Raw genomic sequence first — 12,343 nt, forward strand, 5'->3', positions numbered from 1 at the left:
TTTCAGGAAATTTGGACCAGGAATGGTAATCTGAGGAGAATACCCCCAAAGAGGTGCACAAGTCAAAAAGTAAAGGGAGGACCTATCCAGAACATCCCAATGAGGAGCAGAATTGCTGGTAGAATTCAAGTAAAAGGTTTTGGGACAATTCTCTTTCTAATAGGGCTCATGCTATAGGCTATGATGTGAGAAAGGAAAGCTGTCAAAATCATGGTCCAAAAAGGATTGAGATGCCAAAAATTATTAGCATAACCACAAAAGCAGACTGGAAAATCAAAGTCAAAGGGTTAATGAAAGGTCAGTATATTCTGAAAATTCTTAAACAACCTTAAGTAACAAACCAAAGATTCCTTTTGTTACCAGGATGTTTGAAGAAGCCACTGATGCAAATAGCATCATATAGATAAATTATTGTGCAAAACATCCTCTTTGGGTTCTGCACTGCAACTCCAAATTCCCAATATATTTGCAATGAAGTCTCCTTTAATGATTTAAGGCAATCAGGGTAAATGTGGGACTTTTCCAATATTTTATTTCTTCAAAATTACATGCAAAAATAATTTCTAACACCAGTTTCCTAAAATACTGAATTCCAGATTCTTTCTATCCTTTCCCTACTCCCCCCACTCCCTGACTGTAAGCAATTTGATATAGGTTACTATGTGGGACTTTTCAAAAGCTCTTTCTTGAGTATACAAATCTATTATATCGAGTCACATTCTCAAATAAGCAGGTTGTCTCTCCAAACCGTGGCTGGTTAATGGAATATGAAGACATTCTGTAACAATGGTGGAAACAAATGGAGAAAACCACAGAGGGCTAAAGGGCAGTGTACAAATATTAAGGAAGATTAAGCTAGATTATTTGTTTGTATCTTGTCCCAGAGATAAAACAGGGAGCCACTGACTGTATATTTTTGGGCAGGAGTCATGGAAATATTATATACTCAGCACAAGTCTCCTTATCAAACTAGTTCTAAGTCACTTAACTATCTTCTGGACAGAGAAATGGATGTCCTATAATTAATCTCATATTCAACATGTGCAAAAAAGAACTATTTGTTTCTTTTCATTTTTTAAGAAAACCCATAACATTCTGTCTTAGAATCGATATCAAGTATCATTTTTTAAGGGGGGGGAAAGGAGTTAATTTTAAAAGGGTTGAATTGGATTACTTAGAGTGTGGAAAATTTAATTTATTCCAAAGAGATTTATTTATAATTTATAAAATGTAGAAAGAGTGAAATGAAGTAAGAAAATCAGAGAGAGGATAGGTTAAGATATCTAGCTTAAGCACGAAGTCATTTACTCAGGCCCCCTGGCTCAATCTGGGCAGGGAGTTGGTCCTTAGGCCTGGGCAAAGCTGAGGACCTGGGGAAATCTCTCTGAAGAAGTAAGTCTCTCCTGAGGTTAGTTTTGTTTGTTTGTTTCCAGGAAATTCAGCAGTTACGGGTCAGCTTTTCACTCTCCACATGTCAGTTCAAAGGAAGATATTTTAGAACAGTCTCACCAGGAACAGGGCCTTGGGTCCAGCCTCCACTCCAAAGAATGAATTGTCTCCAGTGTCCACTTCCAAAGAATGAAGAATTGTCCCTTACAGGAAGTAACAGCTCCTTTTAAAGACGCTTCCTTTGCATCACTTCCCGTGTCTTCCCCTAATTTCACATCTACCAATCACAGTTGAAGCTTCAAGACTGCCCAGGGGCAGTTAAATTCTGATTTGTCACCCACTATTGCACACATGGGACCCAAGCCTCCCATTTAATGATTAAGTGGAATGTTTACACTTTTGGGGATTAAATCTAAAAATAGGCAGGGGTTACAATTTTAATCTTCACAAGCAGGGGAGAGTTAATTTTAATCTTCACAATTTCTAAGACAGAAGAGTAAAAAGATCTAGGCAATTGGGGTTAAGTGACTTGTCTAGGGTCAGAGCTAAGATGTATCAGGCTGGATGTGAACTCAGGACCTCCTGTCTCCAGGCCTAGATCTCTATCCACTAAACCACCTAGCTTTTTTCTCCAAAATCCATTCCTTTTTATAAATTCTCTACTATTATCAAAGGTATTCTCTACGCTGGCCATTTGGGTGTCAACTTCAATTTATTCTTTGTACAAGTCAATCTATTGCCAAATATCATTTCTAACTTCACAATGTTTCTTCTATGTGCCCTCCCACATAGAGGTGTTACTTGGTAACACCATGATGTGTTAGAACAGAGCAACTGCTAAATAAAGACTTGCTAAATGGAATGAGATTCAGGATACAGTATCTGTATCTGCATAATCAGCTTTTCAGAAGTATTTATGTTCCAGTCAAAAAGATCCATCAACTGATTGTTCAAAATCCCCAAAATCTGGTATTTCTAAGCCCCCCCCCCAGGTTATAAGATCTGGGTTATAGTCTTTTAGAGATATCTGGCCTAGGAACTAAATCATTTTAAGGGATGTGGCCTTCCTGAGGTGAAAGGTCACAACTTACTGACCTTTCTGGAACTGCAAGTGCAGAAGAAAGGAGACCTACCTGTTTACTTTCTACCCTGTCTCTCAGATGCTTCCCAGTACTTAATGCTTCATGAAGAAGGGACACATAAGGTTGGTTTTCTGAAGCATACCTATATGTACTATATTTTAACACAAACTGCTAGGGTTGTCTGGTCTCCAATACCAGGGTCAATACTAATTTGTAAAACTGGGGCTGAAACACAAATCCACTGCCCACTCATCATACTAGAGCAATCACACAGCCTCTACAGTCTCTCACTGATCGATCTTCTTATCTGTCAAATAGGAAACTGAACCTGTTTATAAGGTGTCTTGAGGTCCTTGAATCAAAAAGTTTCTATCAATGTACAGTGTTTAAAATTACAAGGGGAGAGTTTATTGTTTCCTACAATGAAGCTTCCAGGTTTTCTTAAATGTGCAATGTCCAAATCAGTAATAGAACTTGATAAAACTCCAATTTTTAAAGCTAAGTGATTTTCAATTTAGACTGGATTCAGAAAAAAACTTGTGGTAGAAAAGGGGGCTGGATTTGGGTGGTGTGGACATATGAAAAAATCACCGTGTCCCTATAGCCTTTTGGTCAATTTCACCTGGAACTTTCATTTGCCCAGGCCAGTCATGCTTCTTTCTTCATTTCTCCCCGGGCTCAATTCCTAAAACTTCAGATTTCATTCTCTATCATCCCTGTTCTACCCCAGCTTTTCTGCTTCCTTTTGTAGTTGTTTTTCCCCCCATCATAACTGTAAGCTCCTCCAAGCCAGGGACTGTCTTCCTTTATGCTTCTATTTGTTTTCCCAGTGTCCGGCACATACACTGTAAGAATTTGAAAATGTTCTCTGAAAGAATGCTAACCACTTTGTGAGAAAGAACTATGGGAGTAGAAATGCAAAAGATCATATGATATCACTTATCACATGTATACATGGATATGTGATTTGGAGTTTAGGCTTTAAAAAATGGCTCGATAGCAAAAATGAATAATATGGAAATAAAGTGATAACATTTGTATAATCCAGTGGAATTGCTTGTTGGCTGGTGATGGGGGAGGGAAAGAAAATTAATCACGTATACATGGAAAAATATTTTTAAATTAAAAAAAATTTTTTAATGCTCCCTGGTGTGGCTACAGGGATCAGACTAGATGATCAAAGACCTCTTCTAGCTCTACAAAGCAGCACAGGAAAGTGGAAAGTAAAGTGGCTTTGTAGTCACAATTCCAGGTTCAAATCCTGTCCTCTAAAAAATCACAAGGTGAAGGATCTTGACACTGCCCTTCAGTTTAGATCCTAAGATCTTATCAAGTCCAGCCTGAGCACACCTGCCAACCAGAAAAAGGTTCTAGCTGGCCCCCTGGAAGAGTCAAATAATCTGTCTACCTAGTTCTCAAAGGTGGAGGGAAGGGGAAGAAGAGAAGTGTTCCTCACCCCAGAACCACAAAGTTTTTCTGAAACCTATTCTACTGATGAACCAGGTGACAGATTACAACAGACTAAAACGGTGCTCATTCATAAACAGACTTCTAGAGCCTCCTATCAAACTCTACCACAATCACCCCTCTCTTTTCCCTCTACTCTCTTGCTCCTTAGAAGTAAGCTCAAAGTACACAGCTTTCTTGGTAAGCCTATAAGTGGAAAATCAAGTACTGATTTCTTCTCCTTGATAAGGAGATTAAGAAGTAAGCCTACAGAGTTGACCTTTACTCACTAAATTATTTGGCATTAGCCTGAGACCTTTGTACGACTCTTCATTTGGCAAAGTCCAAATAGGCAAATGACAGCAGGGTGAACTTCGGCCCTCCTGTCTCTACCATTATTAACAGTAAAGAACATAGATCAGTGTGTTCATAAATATCCTCCCTTCTGTGTTGTTTCTGGGTTTATTAAAAAGCAACAAAGGCAAGAAGGCAACACTCCAGCCTCAGTTGCTATAGTCAACACACATCTCAATCTGAGAATTCTTCAGCTGAGTTCAGACCATCAATCTGGAAAATATCTAGTTTGTGCTTGTCTAAGGAGGAATGTAGGCACCTCCCACCAGTTATGAAGAAAATAAATGTTGGTTCCATCACCTACACTTTCAAACAAGGCCATATAGACACAGGCTGATGTAGCAGAAGAGGAAATTCAGGAGTGCTAGGTTCTAACAAGTGAGTTCTTTTCCCTATTCAGTTTCAGTTTCCCTATATAAAATGAAGGAATTTGAATAGATTCATCATTTTCAAAGTGTGATCCAGGAACCCCTGAGGGATTCTTCAAGACTTTCAGAGAGTCTTGTGAGGTCAAAACTATATTCACAATAACACCAAGAAGTTTTTATTTCTAATATGGTAAATATCTATCTACCAATATATTATACAAAAGATATATAAATATCTATATACAGACATATCCATATCTTTATAAACACGCTTTTTTGGATTGGAGGAAGTCCTCAATAATTAAAAATATAAAGGGGTCCTGAAACGAAAAGGTTTGAGAACTTCTTTATCAGGTAATTTTTGATGACTTTTCAGTATAACACTTTCTATGATGCCAAAGGTCTCCACCAAAGTCTCAACTTTGGAATCACGTTACACTGCTTTATGTACTCTTGAAATTCCAAATACCACTATGGATTCATGACCTGGTCAAATGACTCATCAAAACAGCCCCTAGGAAGGGATTGGAGTCCATGAAATTTCTAAAAAATTTTTCATTTAGTTAATTAATTTAGAGTAACTTTCCAGGGTTACATGATTCATGTTCTTTCCTTCTCTCTCCCTCCCCCCTCTCATAGCCAATGAGCAATTCCACTTGGTTTTACAGAGATCAAAACCTATTTCCATATAATTAATATTTGCATAGAGTGATCATTTAGAGTTTACCTCCCCAATCATATCCCCATCAACTCATGTGATCAAGCAGTTGTTTTTCTTCTGTGTTTCTACTCTCATAGTTCTTTCTATGGATGTGGATAGTGTTCTTTCTCATAAGTTCCTCAGAATTGTCCTGGATCCTTGCATTGCTACTAGTAGAGAAGTTCATTACATTCAATTGTACCACAGTGTATCTGTGTCTGCGTACAATGTTCTCCTGGTTCTGCTCCTTTCATTTTGCATCAATTCCTGGAGGTCATTCCAGTTCACATGGATTTCATCATGCCTTTTAGCACAATAGTATTCCATCACCAACAGAAACCGCAATTTGTTCAGTCATTCCCCAATTAAGGGACACCCCCCCATTTTCCAATTTTTTGCCACCAAAGAGTGCAGATAATAAATATTTTTGTTCACATATTTTTCCTTGTTATCTCTTTGGGGTACAAACCTAGCAGTGAGTCCATGAACTTTTAAAAAATAAAATAAAGTAATATAAATAATATATTTTAAAAATAAGTAAAATAAAATAAAAATAACTACATTTCAATATTACTTCCTTTTTAATTATATGTAATTTATTTTATACATTTAAGGAATCCAAATGTCAAAGGGTCCCTGACATAAAAAGAAGTTAAGGATCCCTGTCTCTTAAGGCAGGGTTAGATAATCAGCAGAAATCTAGATTCACTATTGGAAAAATGGGTTCAAGATACATTTCTTCAGGAGCATCTTCTAGTAAACAGCATAACTGTCACTATTATTAAACAGGAAAAAATACTGCAGGCAAAGCAACAATACCATTCCAAATTGGCTTATGTTGGAAAGAAGACTTCTTGGGGCAGTTAAGTAGCTCAACGGATAGAGAGCTGAGCAAGTCATATAACCCCAATTGTCTAGCCCTTAACTGCTTTTTGCCTTGGAACCAATACTCAATAGCAATTCTAATATGAAAGGTGAGGGAAGAGAGAAGGAAAGAAGAAGGGATGGAGAGAGGAAGAAAGGAAGGAAGGACTTTCACCCTATTTCTGGCACTGTCTGACATTTGAGAACATGGTGTGATCTTTTGAATTTTTTTCTTCATTTACTTCATTTATTTCTTCTTGAGAGTCCACCTCTATCAAGACACTTACACTGAGGTCCTTTTTCACTAGTTCAACTGCGGCCACTCTACGGTTAACAGTGCTTTTGGTTTTGTTTTGTTTATTAACTACTTGAACTATTTCCATAGTCCCTCCTAACAGGGCTTCCTACTGCAGCTCCCCCCGCCCCCATCCCTTTCCTATTAATCTTAAATGAATGTTATTATTTCGTTAAGGATTTTTTCTGGATTGGCTGAGATAATCATTTCATTTGGAGTTTTGTTTTTAAGTTGATTTGTTTACCTAATGTTAAACCATCCTTGTACCCCTGGGTAGACTTTCTCAGTTTCATTTTGTCCTCTCAGTTTGGGTTATATATAACTGGGCATAATAAATTCTGGTAATTCTCCCCCCACCCCCTAGTTTTGTTAAGATTTCATCTTATTGATTTGTTTTTCTGCTATCTTCTTTTTAATGAGGTTGGCATAAGTTTATGCATCTTATTAGTCTTTTCAAAGAATCAGCATTTAGTTTTATCATTTTTATGTTTTAATTTCTAAATTATCTATTTCTCCTCTTAACTTTTTTTAAACCCTTACCTTCTGTCTCAGAGTCAATACTAAGTATTGGTTCTAACTCAGAAGAGTGGTAAGGGGCAGGCAATTCGGGTTAAGTAGCTTGCTCAGGACCACATGGCTAGGAGTTAACTGAAGCCAGGTTTGAATCTCTCATCTCTAGGCCTGGCTCTCAATTCACTGGATCATCTAGCTGTTGTTCCTTTTATTTCTTAATATGTTTGGTTTATTTTTTTTGGCATAGAAGAGATATTTTCTACTACCACAAAAAGTATCTATCTAAAGTCAAAGACAAATCTTCTATGCAATTAAGAGACACTAAAAGTTTTCCCAATAAAAGAGTGAAGTGAGGATGCCACTCTCCCCACTATTCTTTAATACAGTCCTAGAAATGCTAGCAATGGAAAGAAAATAAGAGACATAAAGATCGGTAAAGGGAAAATTAAATTGTTCCATCAAATTTAATTTTAATGTTATACAAATTACCTCTCAAAATGATTCTTTAGAGAACTTGATAAAGTAACAAAATTCATTTGGAAAAAAATAAATGGTCTAAGATATTAAAATTAAGAAAGGAGCGGGAATAGCATTTTCAGATCTCAAATTATATTATAAAATAGGATCAAAAGCATTTGGTGATGGTCAAAAAAAAATAGATAATGGTACAGCCTACACAAGGAAGAATCAGAAAACAATGAAACTCAATAAACCCAGGGTTCAATAATCTAGAAAACATAAATTACTTGAAAAAGAATTCCTTATTTGATTAAAAAAAAATTCTAGGGGGGCAGCTGGGTAGCTCAGTGGATCGAGAGCCAGGCCTAGAGATGGGAAGTCCTAGGTTCAAATCTGGCCTCAGACACTGCCCAGCTGTGTGACCCTGGGCAAGTCACTTGACCCCCATTGCCTAGCCCTTACCACTCTTCTGCCTTGGAGCCAATACACAGTATTGGTAAGGGTTTTATTAAAAAAAAAAAAATTCTAGGAAAACAGTTTGACACAAATTAGGCTTTGCATCACCAACAAATCTATCCTTAACTCTCCTGCCATAATAATTTTCTGTTTATGTCTTTCCTTTCACTCAAAAATCTTCAAAGGTTTCTTATTGACTTTCCAATTAAAAGCTCAAATTCATTTTTTCTGACATGAGGTCTTCCCACCTCTGCCAGTCTCTATATCTTTCCAAAAAGATAGCACAGTATAGTGGAAAGCCTGAGAAAGCCACTGAACATGCCATCTTCTGTAAAATCCAACTATAACAGAAAGGAAATTTGGATCATCTAGGCTAGCAGGCTCTACCTGGTACATAAAAGTACATAAATTTTCAGACATTAAGCCTAAATCTGCCTTTTTGCAACTTCTACCCCGTAACTCTTGGCTCCGTCTTCTGATGTCAAATAGAACATGTCTAATTACTGTCTTATTCCATCAGAAAGCTCTTCAAATACTTGAAGAGAACCATCATTTCTCCCAAGTCCTCTATATTCATCAGGCTAAATATCCTTCAACACATCCTTATTTGACATGGACTCCTGGGGTCTTCCCCAAGGGAGGGTTTCACCTCTCTCCCTTATGAGGGTATAAATCCCATGTATATTATCTCCCCCTAAAGCAACAGAGTGCTATACCCATAGTAGGCACTTGACAATTTCCAAATTCTTCACTGACAAATAATTTTTAAGCCAGGAAACAGCCAATTCAAGCCGAGATTCAAATTTACTCCTGGTTAACTTTACTTTTAGCTTCCTGGAGTTGGTCTGTCTAAACCAAAATGCAATTATACCCGAAAGGCCTTCAAAAGAGAAAACTTTGATAGATAGGCCTCTCTTCCATCATACTGTTAAAAGCACAGACTTTAACTAAAAAGTAGTGGAGATCTGAGGTGTGTCAAAGTTTTGTTTTTTTTTTCTCTTGGGGGTAAGATTATGGAAGGCCAGTAATCAAGGACAGAACTGCTGTTGTTAAGGCATCATTCACCACAGAACACACCAAAATGATCCAAATTTTCCCATGTCCAACAAATTTCCACAAGCTCTGGGCTGTCACCATCTTCACCAAGTAAGATAGGAGTCTCCAGCCTTACAAGGGCATTTCCATCTGTCTCGGCCCACTTGAGTGCATGTTTTGGTTCAAAGGCTAATTTGAAAGCCATGCAGGATTTACCAGGTTATTTTGTACACATAGGAGCTGTGTCTATGTTAAGGTGGAGGTTTTTCTTAAACTTGTCAACATCTTTTGCTCAGGGAAATGTGAATCTAAGGTCTGATGAGGTGTCAACAATGGAAGGAATGATATTCTACTAGGGCAATACAACATGTTCAGAAAAGTACTCACAAAATAAAGCCATAATAACCAGGGAGGGAGTAGGAAAGAAGTAAATCTTTCTATATTCAACTCTTAATTATGTATGAAGGGGATAGAAAGAAAGCAATGAAGAAGTGAAATTCTGTGAAAACAAAAAAAAAAAATCCTTTAAATCACTATTCAACTGCCAAGTCAAAAAAATTTTTATCAAAGGAAATGAAGATGGAAATGCCTTAGGACATTGATGGCAAACCCTAACCCTGTTTTTTATTTCCTATTTATCCTACTGAAATTATATATATATATACATACTATTTTAAATTTTGACTCCTGAACAAGTAGCAGAAATGCCAATTCTTTCCAAGCTCCTCAGCCCCACAGTTTAACATTTAATATGCTCTATTAAATGAAGCAGGATACAGAGCAAGAGTCCTGCCTCTGAAGTTCACTGCATGTAGCATTGGGGGAAGGAAGGTTTGAGGAGCAGTGTGTAGGAATAGGATCTTTTTTCTAGGTCCAAATAGCCTCCAAGAAACTCCTTCCTATAGTTCAGTTTCCAAAATGTGGTATGAAAGGGTAGGTTGTGGTGGAGGGTGGGAAGGTATACCAGAAAGGAGAATAGGTGAGTAGGAAAAAGGAGAAGCATAAGATGTAATGGTTCAGATCACTAGCCTTAAAGGAACATCTAATCTTGCTGCCAATGTATCTCAGTAGGCACAGGGGCCTAGCAAAACTGGTGAAAAGAAGTATTTCCATTAAAAAGCCCAGGAAAATATTAAAGTTTCCATATACTCAAAAGCGGTGGTAAGTACTTTTGGCTGAGGTATTCTCTCTCTCACTCTTTAATATCCCCCAAATTAGAGACATAAAGGGAAACCCCAAGCTTCAACAGAGGCAAATTCCAAAACCTTACCTAATATGCAGAAATTCATCAACTTCAGGAATATAATGGTTATAGCCAAGGTACTCCTACATTTCACTGTTAAAGCCATAAAAAAGAAGCACTCACCCACACCAATTGACTCTAGTCTTGGGTGGATGGGGAGGAGGTGACCAGACCAGTTCCATGCCCTTCACCAGGGAGCTACTATTACTATAGCAACACATAGATACCGTATAAATAAAGCAGTAAGTTCTAATTCTCCCCTCTGGAAGGAAACCTCCAAAACCAGCTTGCAGTCTGTCAGGTCAATCTAAACACCATTTCTCATTTGCCAGTAGCAAAATATTAAAGAAGTAGAAATAACACATCCAACTGCTGCTGCCCCCATAAAGTAAGACAGCTAGGGATACATGGGTAGCTGTGCCTTTCCCTATTCTAGCAATAATAATATAATGTCCAATAGATATTAAGTCAGTTTGGGATCTGCCTGTTAAAAGACCACTTCAAACACTTCTCCCAGCCAAGCCAAAGGAAGTCAAGCCTGGACTGAGACAGCTGGACCTCAGGATGCCTGTGTGGTCCATGGAAGCCCAATGGAACCAAATGAAAAGAGCCAAACATCTGGGAAGTTTAGAAGCTGATTTGCCACAGGCAGCCCTGGACATATTAGTTCCCAAGTCTCCAAGTATTCATTTCTCGCCTAGTTTTCTAACTAACTCCTCAGTTTCCTTCATTCAGATATCCCTCAGGGCTCTCTGTCCCTTCTATCATCTCTTCTATCTCTATAGACTTGGTGATCTCATTAACTTCCATGAATTCAATTATATCTACTCTGATGATTCTCCAAACTAGGTATTCAGCTTTAATTTCTCACATACCTATGGGACATCTAGAACTGGATGTCCCACAGACATCTTAAAATCAACATGTCCAAAACTGAACTCATAATCTTTCTCCCCAAACCCTCCCTTCCTCCTAACTTCCCCATTTAATTCTCTAGAGTATATCACTATCCTCCCAGCTATTTAGGCTAACAACTCTGGTGTCATCTTTAGACTCTTACCCCCCACCTCCTACCTCTCATTCAATCTGTTGCCAAAGTCTGTCAATTATAACAATTATAACTGTCAATTAATATAACATATAGCTAGATGGTACAGAGGACCGAGTGTTGGGCATAGAGTCAGGAAGACCCAAGTTCAAATCTAGTCTCAGATACTAGCTGTGCTAGTTGGGGGATTTAGCATGTCTGCTTCAGTTTCCTTAACTGTAAAATGGGAATAATAGCACCTGCCTCTCAGCATTGCTGAGCTTTAAATTAAATTATATTTATAAAGTGCTTAACATAGTGCCTAGCACATGATATAATAAAAATTTAATAAATCTTAATTTCCTTTATTTGTGATACCTCTCATATATGCCTCTTGCCCGTATCACCTTGAGGCCTAGACTATGGCAAAAGGCTGATGGTTGGCCATCTGTTGGCCACAAAGTCTCTCCCCATTCCAATCCATCCTCCATTCAATTATCAAAGTTATTTTCTTAAAGCACAGGGCTGACCACATCACTCTTATAATTCAAACCAGCTCATTATCTGCTCCCCCCCTCCACTCTTTTTTTTGCCCCTCCGTTCTCTGTGATCTAATGACGATGGTTTCCCAGGCATTCTTAGAAAAAGACATTCCATGTCTCCTCTCTAGTCACGTTCACTGATTATCTCAACTGCCTGAAATTCTCTCCCTCCTGGTCTGCTAACTGGTTTCCTCTAAATCCCAATCAAACCCCTCCCTTCTTGCCATTCCCAGCCCATCTTGGTTCTGCTGGTGACTTCAAGCTCATCCAGGACCTGCCTTGTCTGTGACTAGCTCCCTGCATGCTGTCTCCTCCCATCAAGCTGGGAGTCCTGGAAAGCAGGGACTGGCTTTAGTCCTTCTTTGTATTCTCAGTGTTGGCATAATGTCTGACACATGTTGTTCAATCATGTCTGACTGTGTGAACCTGTGGTGCCCATCATACCAATACTAACCATGTAATTTTCTTGGCAAAAAGATTGGTTTACCAACTCCTTCAGTGGGTTAAATGACTTGCCCAGGATCACAAGGCTAAGAAGTACCTGAGGCCATATCTGACACCCGGATCATA

The 12,343-nt window shown here is 38.3% G+C and overlaps 2 protein-coding genes across 8 annotated transcripts in view; one reads left to right on the forward strand and one right to left on the reverse strand.

Moving 5' to 3' along the window:
• Nucleotides 1-12,343, reverse strand: part of ACTN4 (actinin alpha 4) — an 80,565-nt gene that overhangs the window by 49,900 nt on the left and 18,322 nt on the right. The window contains exon 1 of one of the 7 annotated variants that reach the window (XM_016422214.2): nt 10,328-10,406. The exons of 5 other annotated variants lie outside the window; for them this stretch is intronic. The gene's annotated coding sequence lies outside the window, so the exon portion shown is untranslated. Of the gene's footprint in view, nt 1-10,231; nt 10,251-10,327; nt 10,407-12,343 lie in introns of those variants that run through there. One more of the 7 variants, XM_056796147.1, reaches the window with a different exon arrangement.
• The window catches only part of MAP4K1 (mitogen-activated protein kinase kinase kinase kinase 1), a 123,131-nt gene that overhangs the window by 47,317 nt on the left and 63,471 nt on the right, over nt 1-12,343 (forward strand). The window lies entirely within an intron of this gene.

The sequence above is a fragment of the Monodelphis domestica genome, chromosome 4 (genome assembly GCF_027887165.1).
Source record: "Monodelphis domestica isolate mMonDom1 chromosome 4, mMonDom1.pri, whole genome shotgun sequence".
Classification (NCBI taxonomy): domain Eukaryota; kingdom Metazoa; phylum Chordata; class Mammalia; order Didelphimorphia; family Didelphidae; genus Monodelphis; species Monodelphis domestica.